Here is an 11,216-nt window from a genome sequence, read left to right as displayed (position 1 = left end):
GATTGCAGCTGGGATGAGATGTGAAAATGCATATAAAGTGTGTCCAAGGGAGCTAAAAATGTTATAGTGGTAACAGATGTTACTCCTCTGATCTGTGCTATGCTGTCAGTGTGAACTGAACTGCCCCCCTCCTTTTCTTTAATACTTGTAGTCCATGCTGTAGGGCCCTAGTTGCTTAGTCCCTTTCCATGTTATATTAATATTTGTCTTCTGTCCCTGAATTGTGTTTTCCAGAAAACCCCGAACATTCGGGGGGGTTTGGTCCGGGGTCTGTCTGAAAAGGGGGGTGGTTCGGTTCAACCCCGAACAGTCGAAGCAAACAGGTTCGACATCAAACATGTTTGACGCCGAACCTGTTGGCACACCCCTATAACAGCCTGATCTGTTTCAGTGGCCAGGTCCTGACTTTTTCTGAGTTGATGAGACTGATGCTGCATGGTACTTTTTTTGCTACTCTCTTAACTAAACAACTTTCTTTCATGGACCTTTCATGGATTGTACTTTATTGGCATGACTGTTTGCTTTACCCAGCAACTAAAGCGAAAGGTAAAGTGTCATCAATCAATTTTGATTCCTGGTGTCCACAGAGCCCTGTGGTTTTCTTTGGTAGAATACAGAAGGGTTTACCATGGCCTCCTCCCACGCAGTATGAGCTGATGCCTTTCAGCGTCTTCCTATATTGCTGCTGCCCGATATAGTACCAGCAGGGATTCGAACCAGAGCAACCTTCTGCTTGTTAGTCAAGCATTTCCCTGCTGCGCCACTTATGGTGACCCAGCAGCTAGGTAGATGAACCTTTTGCTGGTGAACATCTGGAGTTATCTTTGGCAACTGCTGATGCCACTAACAGATTCTGCTTCCTCATTCTGTATCTGCTCATTCTTTTTTCTTTTTTCTTTCTTTTTTGGTCTTCTCTACTTATTGCTTCCCCCCCTTTCCTTTTGTCTGCATGCTTTTTACTGAAGGACATTTTTACCCCATTCCTCTAGTTTCTTCTGGTAACACGCTTTACCTGTATTTTGTCATTCTTTCCTTAGCAGTCTTGTTCATGACAGCAAAAATCAACAAGAGACAAGTAATAGAATTGGCATTAGAATGACATAACACATGAAGTGTTACCTCAGTTAATATCTATATAATACCTCTCTAATTGGAATATTATGATTACAAGTTTAGTTATATAATATAGTTGATGATTTGGGAGAAATCGTGTACATTTGCATTTCAACAAAACAGAACCATAAATAGTTATTCTTGTAACTGACATAGTAAGTCCAGCTGCTCTCTGAAAATAGCTGGGTGTTAATTTATGGAAAAACTTAAATTATCATCATTCATTTATAGGTTATAATACTAAATTAGTTTGTTTTGAGAGTTTCCTTGTTGGAATCTGTATACGTGTTTGATCTTTCTGATTTTTTCCTAGGTTAAGAAGCACATGAACAGCTTTCGAATTGGCTGCCATGTCACATGACAGTCACCGGATCCATACGACTATCCATTTAAAACTTTAATCAATCTACTTTTATGGCTATGTGGTAAATTACATAAAAATTCCAATATCAGATTTTTTGCCCTTTGCATCCACTTTTTCAGGGAATTGCCTTACACTGAGAATTATGATCATGTTTCCAATGTGGGAGTGCAAAATCAGGTGCAAAAAATGGTGAGCTATAGAAAGGCTATATTCAGAGGACAAGCCAGGACTGAATCTAAAGCAAAACATCTTCAGTGGATTCTAGAAGGATTCTGAGAAGCATATAAATAACACAATCCACTGAATACTAGAACACCTAATAACATAAATTTAGTTTAATTCATGGATTGATATTTTGGCTTTAGGGATTTTTTTGACACTGGTTTTATGTTCATCAGCAGTGCTTTCTACTTAAACACAAAGAACATGGCTTATATTCTTCACAGTACCCAGCTGATCCAGAGCGCAGCACAAATGTTTGTTCTGTGCAACTCTAAATCTTGTCTGTGCTGTGACTAAATGCAGAGAGGCATCTTGGTTCCTAAGTATTGTGTTATCACAGCAGCAACTATTTCCCCATAATTCCTAATGGGAGAAGCATCACTATAGAGAGGTAGCCTTTCCACATTCATTGGCAGCATGGATGGACCTGACGTCACATAAAACCAGGATGTGTGTCTTGCTCTTGCATCAAGTGGGGCACTGCACAGAATGTAAGTCCATAATCTTAAAAGCAAAAGATGATCGATATGGGCAAGAAAGGGTCAGAATATTAGTAACCTACCTATATTCCTCATCAACATAGTACTCAGTCAGAAATTGCTTCAGTCTTCTTCATTTTTGGGGTAAATATTTTCTCTGAATTCATTATGAATACTTCTTATTGGTAACTATTGCAGCTACAATTTACTTCAACTTCTCCCATTCCTCACCAATTCATCCATCCTGCCTTTCCTTATCCTACCTGTGACATGATATTGAAACCCTTACTCTGTACCTTCCTACATTTCCTTTACAAAACTCCTTTTTGCCAGTCTCACACCCCAAACACAGGTCTCTTGAATTTCTTTGCTCTTGTGTGCCCTATTCTTATGGTATTGAAAAGCCCCTAAAGGAAGCCAAGCATACATGACAAACAAATGATGATGACGATGATGGATATTGTAAATCATATAAATATAAATATGATTATTATATATCACTTTTCAACAAAGAAGCTATCAAAGCAGTTTACATAGCAAGCTCTGATTCCCTGTCACCAAAGGACTTACGATCTAAAAATAAACACAAGGCAGATGCCAGCAACTGTCACCAAAGGAACACTGTGCTGGGATTCAATTTAAGGGGCAGTTACTGTTCCCTTGCTAAATATAAAAGAGACCCACCACTATAAAATGTGATTCTTTGACCAGTTAGCAGGAGTCAGCGCCCTCTGACATTGTGAAGTATATATGAGATAACTAACAAGGGCTAGAACCCTGAGCATCATTGGGCTTCTTCGATCCCACTGTGGTCAAAAGCTGCCCTGCCACCTTTTTTTTTAAGCCACTACTTTTTCCTAGGAGGGAAGGCCATTTTTTATTGTTAATCTTTTTCATTCCCAGAACCAACCCCTTCCCTGAAAAATAACACATGAGGTCTTAACACTCAGTTCTGCTGATTAAAATTTGACTTCACCAATTAGAGCTAACCTCACCAACCAGACTGACTAAAGCTTGTAATTCTTTGAGTAGCTCAAATAAATTAATTATTTTTCAGGAGCAGCAAATAAGACTAAAGGGTACTATAATGCCATGGTTGGGCAAGGTGATTGCGAAGGTGGTGGCATCTCAGCTCCAAGCAGTCTTGGAAGAAATAGATTATCTGGACCCTTTTCAAACTGATTTTCGGGCAGGTTGTGGGGTTGAGACTGCCTTGGTCAGTCTGATGGATGATATCCAACTGGCTATTGACAGAGGGAGTGTGACTCTGTTGATCCTTTTGGATCAGCATTGACCATGGTATCCTTCTGGGGCACCTGAAGGGGTTGGAAGTGGGAGGCACTGCTTTGTGGTGGTTCCACTTCTATCTCTTGGGTAGGTTCCAGATGGTGTCACTTGGAGACTGTTGCTCTTCAAAACAAGAGCTGCGGTATGAAGTCCCACAAGGTTCCATACTGTCTCCAATACCTTTCAACATCTACATGAAACTGCTGGGAGAGATCATCAGGGGATATGGTGCAGGGTGTTATCAATATGCTGATAACACCCAAATCTATTTCTCCATGTCAGCTTCATCAGGAAATGGCCTAACTTCTCTAAATGCATGCCTGGAGGTGGTAATGGGCTGGATGAGGGAGAACAAACTGACACTGAATCCCGGCAAGACAGAATGACTCATTATGGGAGGTCGAGACTGAGGGAGTGGTTTAGATCTGCCTGTTCTGGATAGGGTTGCACTCTGCAGGAAAGAGCAGATCCGTAGTCTGGGAGTACTTCTGGACCCAGACCTCTCCCTGATCTCTCAAGTTCAGGCAGTGGCCAGGAGTAGTTTTTAACCACTTCGGCTGATAGCGACATCCATTTCTGTAAATTAAAAAACCTTAAAACAGTGGTGCATATGCTGGTAACATCCAGACCTAACGCTCTATGTTGGGCTGTCTTTGTATGTAGTTTGGAAACTGTACAGAATGCAACAGCCAGGTTGGCCTCTGGGGTTGCCCAAAGAGATAACATTTCACTCATTTTTGTCATGCCCTCACCCACGGATAGCGAAAAGGGGTCGGAGGCTGGCAACCCCCCAGCAGCAGAAGTTTGGTTGCAGTTGCCACTGGCTCAGTTGGTGGTGACTCAAAACCAGGCCTTTTCTAGAGTTGCCCCAGGACTCTGGAACACGCTTCCAAACAAAATTAGAGTTCCCCCTTCTCTGAATGTTTTTAAGGACCTGAAAACATACCAGTTTAGCTAGGCTTTTCATTTATGATTTTAAAGCTTTGGGTTTTAGAGCTATTATTTGTATTTTAAATTGTTCTAAACATATTAATGTTTTAATGGTTGTTTTTAAATTGTGAACTAGGGACCTTTTTGTATTGGGAGTTTTTAAAATGTACTAAATAAATAAACAATAAATCATTGTTTCAAAAAGCAGCATGCTGTTTGGTGAAAGATGCTTCCACGTGTGTCAGATTTGATGGAAAATAGCAAACTACCAATTTGCTTAAATAATCAAATTCAACACAGGTACCAACCAACCCTTGTGGCCATCTTCTGAGAAAGTAATGGAACCTCCATTTTGCACCAAACTGCATTGTACTCCACATTATCCTAAAGTTGTTAAATGCCTGCAGATCATCTAAAATTTATGATTTCAGCTGCTCAAGTGGAAATCACCTCAAAGATATGGCTGACCAGTGTGGAGTGGGGGGAATGTTTAAAGAGAATCTGGGGAAGGAAAATAAAATCGTTAATTTGTTTGCAAATACTGACAACTTTAGCAACATATATCATCTCTAGGAAGTCCCTAAAAATCCTAGTGCAATGAAAACCAAGAAGCATGTATTTGATCATTCTACTTTCTTTAGACACAACATGAGATGGTCCTGAAATCTGAGTACAGATGCCTCTTTTGCTCAAGGGGAAATTTCTCTATGACTAGTGAGGAAGGATTAATGTGGCTAAGTGAATATATTGGAGGAACATCCCTGCATCCACCTGCACTGCACCTGGCCTATGAATCAACAGAGAAGTTCAGTGTCCTGCAGTTTCCACAAGGTATCAGTCAGTTAGAACAGAAATTGAAGAACCGTGTTCAAGATAGCCATCTGCTATGAACTGCAAGCAAAGACAAGTGAAGAAAAGGCACTTACTGTACCTATGAGTGGAAGCTTATCTGTAGTAATGCCTTGAGATTTGAAGTGCCTCTTGATACAGGCCACCCACTGCACATTGGGCCCCCAGTGCCTGCCCAGCTTGTGAATGTGCTGAATCTGGGTTACAGATCTGCATACATTCAGCTTGTATGGAGATCTCCAGTCAGGAGGAGAGATCACCCTGCACATCCCATACTTCTCTACAGATTGACTCGATATAGATCAACAGGTCATGGAACTCCTTCGCAGAAGGCCTGAGCATAGGAATCTTCTCCATCACAGCCCACCAAGACTTGATGCTCCCCTTCTCATGCTTCCCCGTTGAGTCAGGTGGCTTGTGCATGGAATCTGTTTGGGCTGAACACAACCCCACAATAGTGAGCAACACATATGTAACTGCCATAGTCAGTCCTAACATGCACCAGTGAAGAATCTGCAGAGGATTATGTGGGAACACTCTATTCTTTACTTTTTCCATGAAGACCATAAAGAAAACATTAATTTACACAGGTAAGGTTCTTCAAACATTCAGTCCAACCTTTTCCTCACCCATTTTGGTGTGGGAATATTCGTACTGCCAACTTCCTAATAGGAAGATGGAAAAACCTATGAAATAAAAATATTGAAGGCCAAAACAATATTCTCAGCACCATATTTCTGAATGCCAAGGCTTCATGCTTTAGAACAGCTTTAGAAAGAATTCTGCCAACACATAGTTTTATCCAGAAAACCTAATATAGATGTTTTGAATTGATTTTAAAAAGTGCACTGATAAACCTCTATTGTGGCCATCGTTTAGTTGTGTTTTTCCTAAACTAAAAAGTCCCAAATGCTTTAACCTTTCCTCATGACAAAGATGCTTTCTTTCAGTTGGCCTCTTCCAGATCAGATTTTATTCTCTTTAAGATAAGATGCCCAGAACTGGGCAACTGATGAAGTGGTAATATAAGTCAGTAAAAGCTCATGCTGTTTTTCTTTAAGGTGCCGCAAAACATCTTATTTTTCTACATCAGCATTTTTAAACAGCTATATGTACAATGTAAGAGTTGAAGTGCTGCTCATTTGAACAATCTTTGTGGTTAAAGGCACATCCTGTTTAATTCGAAGTCTGCTGAAGCCAGTGGAAATATGCAAACTGACTGCAGTGCTGTTTGGATAAGGTATCTTCAAGTCAGCAAGTCTTCCAGCTCAGTAAATGGAGTATGCCACATCACCAAAACAAAAGTAAGCTGCCTCACTATAGCAGCAACACTATCTTGTTTCTTTAAAAAAAAACCATCCAACCTTATGCCCAACAAATTCGAACAGTGATGCTCCTAGCAGGAAACAAATGGGAGAGAGCTAGTATATGAAAATTTTGTTTTGTGAATATAAAGAGAAGGGCAAAAAAGCAGGCAGACATGTAAATAAAATGGTTAATTATGGCTAGAATACTCATAGACAAGATAAACATAGTCCTAAAGAAAGCCACAAGAAACCTTGAAGCAGGAGGTTAAAGGAAGACCATGTGGTCCAGTACACCTTCTGTATATGTGCATAAATCAACACTGTGGATAAAACTCAAGAACCACAAGTTCCTATGCACTTTATGCCATGGAATCATGTAACTGTGTCCAATTGCTTTAGAATATATATGAGGCTCATTCACATTATCATATGTTGAGCAGGAGACATATCCTATTCAAGTTCAGTAGCTTTGCATGTTCCTGTTTTCTTATCATGTGTGAGTTTAAAACAAGGTAGGAGGCAAGGAGGTTGATTGATTGCTACGGCCCAGCTGTGTGGGACAGTTTTTCCTCCTACCTTGTTCTGAAGCTGGGAAAGGAATCTGGGTTGCAAATGCTACCTGAAGTGTGCCATCGAGTCAGTATCAACTTCAGGTGACCACAGAGCCTTGTGGTTGTCTTTGGTAGACTACAGGAAGGGTTTACCATTGCAATCTTCCATTCAGTATGAGATGATGCCTTTCAGAATCTTCCTAGATCGCTGCTGCATATAGGTCTTGATAGAGGTCTTTCTCAGAGTCAGGGAAACATGCCAGCAGGGATTCAAACTGACAACCTCAAACTGGCAAGTCATTTCCCCACTGCGCCATTATGTGGTTCACATGCTATCTGCCTCCTACCTTATTTTTAAGTCACACATATCAGAAAATGGAAGCGTGTTCAGCTCCCGAATGTGGGTAGAACACTTTCCTACCCAAGTTTTGATCCTGTGAATGATACTATTACCTACTTTATATCAGAGATGTGCACAAAATGAATTTTTTGATTTGTTTCAAATTCAAATAGATTCTGAAAATTCATTGTTAATTCAAATCAGATTAAAATTCAGTCAAAAAATTTGATTCGGCCCTGTTTTGATGCCTTTTAAAAACCAATCGGGGGCCTGAATAGTTTTTAAAAGGTGCAAAACCGCTCTCAAATTGAATTTCAAAAATTCATTTCTAATTTGAATCTCATTGCCCTTTTAAGAGGTGATTCGATTCAAATTCAAATCTGACTTTGACCCAGATTTGAGACAAATTGATTCAAATTTGAATCAATTTGCACATCCCTACTACATATCATACTTGATTATCAACCACGTTATCCTGATTGTTGTATAATTCCTACCACCATTCTTTAATCACAGCAAGAAATGGCACCTGAATCCCCTATTTTCAAGTATCACAGAGAGAACGGAGGGTATTGGGGGTTTTTTCGGTCCCAAATGCACTTATTGAATGAAACTGGAATATTGTATTAATTGAAGGGACTTTAACAACACAGTAGTTAAATCTGCCAAAAATGCATTTGAGGAAGGTTTGGGGTTTATGACCGGAAAGTCTATCATGACGGCACCAGAGGTACTGTTCTGAAAATAAACATGAGGTTCACAGCCAAATAATCATTGTTTACTTTGGGAATCTTTCCCATTCATTTTCCCTCCACAGTTTAGGCTGGAAAATGAGCTTTCCAATTCAAGCTTTCTTTTTACCCAGCCTAAAGTTCTTCCAAAACTAACTCAACATGCCTTAAATGTTATAGGAATAATATGTTGCCAATGTTCTTAATGAAAAGTTTGAAACAAACCTGACAAAATGATTGAGAGACTTGAAGGAAATAGCAATGGCTGGAAGAGTGCCAGGACAACCGGGGGTGGGGGACAAGTACTCAGAGAGGTGGCCAGCAAGAAGCGCAGCAGGCATCAAGCTGGCATGTTTCTCAGCTGGTCTAAGCTGGCCAAGCCACCTAATGGCGTAATGGGGAAATAACTTGCCTAGCAAGCAAGAGGTTGCTGGTTCGAATCCCCACTGGTATGTTCCCCAGACTATGGGAAACATTCTATATTGGGCATCAGCAGTATAGGAAGATGCTGAAGGACATCATCTCATACTGAGCAGGAGATGACAATGGTAAACCCCCACCTGTATTCATCCAAAGAAAACTGGCTCTGTGGTTGCCAGGAGTCGACTCCAACTTGACGGCACAACTTTACTTTATCTGAGCTGCCCTCTGTATGGTTTTGGCAGCAGGCACAGCACAAAATCCAGGTTATGGTGATGGCAGAATTCAGACGACACGATGCTGCCTCTGAACCTCAGGTTGGGGCAGCAAAACTCACTACAACCAAAGGTTCAGATTACACTTTCAGCTCAAAAACTGTGAGTCACTTTGTGACGAACTGCAGTTTCATATGTTCGGATGACCCTTGGCTTGTTCACCTCAGGTTTGGCATTGTGTGCGAAGGTGGCCATAGCTAAGTCACTATTTCTGGCTTTGCATGAGCTGTGGAATCCCAGTTTAAACAAACCAAAATGTCAGCCAGAATGTTGACAAGGAGGTAAAGGAAACAGGAAGTCTGCAAGACTGGACTGTGTTCACAATCCAAACTATGATTAGTTGAGAATCTGAACTGGCCCACTCTCTCCTGGAGTTGCAAAATTTAATAAGAGTACCATATGACTTGTATTATATCAGAGTATTATATGAGATATGAGCTTCGTGTCTCTACAGTTCAATGTTACTTTGAGTAGATTGTTTATGTTACCAAAAAAAAAAAAAAAGCATCACTGATAAAAAGTTGATAAAATCTGTGTGTTTCTGGCTGAGAGTGACAATGAATCTCAGCAAAATGGAGGTTTTCCTTGTGGAATCTGCATGACAGCATGGCAAATGATGGCCCAAATGCTCTAACACATTACAGACACTTGTGAAGATCACTTCTCTCACTCCTAGTTCAATCCATATTTCAGATATTATCCAGAAGACACTGAGCCACACTCTTGACATTGTTTACATAATTGTATTTGGGGAAGGTTAAAAAGTCAACAGGTCAGTTACCAGGCACTATTTTCTTTTGAGTGGAAAGGCTTAGTAAAAATATAGTGAGTGAATTAGTGAGTATATTTTTTTTTAAGGAATGGTCAAAACTTTTTAATGTACAATGTATGCTATATTGTTGGTTTCAATGGAATATTTTTAATCACCATAATAACTGGCACATGTGCAAAACATATTTTATCATGAATGCAATAGTCATCTGGTTTTCCTCTCTTACATTTGCCTGTGCTCCTTTTTGAAGACTCTTTATATGTAAAATCTAAAGGAACTCTGTATTAACTTGCTGATCCCTTCCATTGCTACTGATCTTCGGAATCTGCCTCAAGATTTGTCTTATTGATTTATTTATTTGATTTCTATACCACCCTTCCAAAGATGGCTCAGGGTGGTTTACACAGAGAAATAATAAATAAATAAGATGGATTCCTGTCCCCAAAGGGCTCACAAACAAAAAAGAAACATAAGATAGACACCAGCAACAGTCACTAGAGGTACTGTGCCGGGGGTAGATAGGGCCAGTTACTCTCCCTCTGCTAAATAAAAGAGAATCGCCATATTAAAATGTGCCTCTTTGCTAAGTTAGCAGGGGTTCTTCAAGTGTTTAATCATATAGTGGGCTCCAGATTGCACTGAGTGTAATGTAAATTTGTTCATTAAATTTGCAGCTTGCTGGTGGTTGGGCACAGACATACACACTTGATCCAGAAGTGGAAGCAGTGGGGAAGATGGCAGAACCACCTTTTTTGGGAGCAGGAAGCTGGGGTAAGCAATAAGTAGAGCCCACAGGGAAGTAGAGAGGAGGCACTGGCCTAGGCCTGAGTCCTTGTGAGAGGATGGGTTCACGTAGGGTGGGGGCCTGCTTCTTGCAAAATTTGTGGAGTCTGTGGCCAGATATTTAAGGAAGGGGCCAAGTATGACAAAGGAGGAAGAGAGGGAAGGCCAAAAATCCCCAGGACAAGCTGACTGTCAAAGTAGATGCTCAGAGAGAGTCGGCTACAGCTGCTTTAGAGAAGGAGATGGGAATGGAGATGGCCAACAAACCTTCCCACTCTTGGAGAGCTTCCCTCATAACTGAGACCTAGCTAGAAACAGGTAGTAGTGGCCATGCATTGTGCCTGGGTAAGGGACCACAAAGTGGCTATTCATATTAAAATGTCACACTTCATATATGACTTCTTTATACTATGGAAGAAATTTTGCACGTGCCACAATATATTTTATGTGTTGAGTGGGGGAGGGGAAATATTTTATGTGTTGAGTGGGGGAGGGGGGAAAAGAGGGCTGTTTCTGCAGCCTTCTGTCCCTCTCAAAAAATATGACCCTGGGGGTTGTGGGCTACCCTGATGTATTTTTGGAACGCACAGTGGTCTGTTTGGTTTGGGATGCAGAAGGAAGGGGAGATGAGTGAAAATTGCTGCTCACTTACATGTGTAGAACACTTTTCAGGGCATGAAATATGTGACAAGAGAGAGCACCATCCACGGTTTCAAGCCTCCATCAGGGCAAGGCTGGCCAGTCACATCCTCAACATACTGCCTTCCTCCAGGACCTCACATCTCCTAATTGT

General features: G+C 40.8%; 1 long non-coding RNA gene across 2 annotated transcripts in view; it reads right to left on the bottom strand.

The window, feature by feature from the left end:
• The window catches only part of LOC128339604 (uncharacterized), a 75,610-nt gene that overhangs the window by 9,225 nt on the left and 55,169 nt on the right, over positions 1-11,216 (bottom strand). The window lies entirely within an intron of this gene.

This window comes from Hemicordylus capensis, chromosome 1, assembly GCF_027244095.1.
Source record: "Hemicordylus capensis ecotype Gifberg chromosome 1, rHemCap1.1.pri, whole genome shotgun sequence".
Classification (NCBI taxonomy): domain Eukaryota; kingdom Metazoa; phylum Chordata; class Lepidosauria; order Squamata; family Cordylidae; genus Hemicordylus; species Hemicordylus capensis.
The sequence above is the reverse complement of the archived record's forward strand: the minus strand, read 5'-3'. Positions and strand labels throughout refer to the sequence as shown.